We start from the raw sequence: 209 nt of genomic DNA, 5'->3' as shown, positions 1-209 counted from the left end.
AGAAAAAGTTAAAAACATTGATAAAAAGCATTAACAAAAGTGGTGACTTTTAATTTAAACCAATCCCGATCCTCTTGTAGTGCCACGCGCCGGACGGAGCAATGGTTCTGCTGCAAAATAGCCTCGGGAAGGAACTTGTTTTGGTGGAACTTACTCAAAAGTAGTTTTAGTCGTGTAACAGAAAACTCTGATTGGACAGATAGTCTAGC

The 209-nt window shown here is 39.7% G+C and overlaps 1 protein-coding gene across 1 annotated transcript in view; it reads left to right on the top strand.

Moving 5' to 3' along the window:
- LOC116690509 (low choriolytic enzyme) overlaps nucleotides 1-209 on the top strand; it is an 11,759-nt gene that overhangs the window by 3,791 nt on the left and 7,759 nt on the right. The window lies entirely within an intron of this gene.

The sequence above is a fragment of the Etheostoma spectabile genome, chromosome 6 (assembly GCF_008692095.1).
Source record: "Etheostoma spectabile isolate EspeVRDwgs_2016 chromosome 6, UIUC_Espe_1.0, whole genome shotgun sequence".
Lineage (NCBI taxonomy): Eukaryota > Metazoa > Chordata > Actinopteri > Perciformes > Percidae > Etheostoma > Etheostoma spectabile.
The sequence above is the reverse complement of the archived record's forward strand: the minus strand, read 5'-3'. Positions and strand labels throughout refer to the sequence as shown.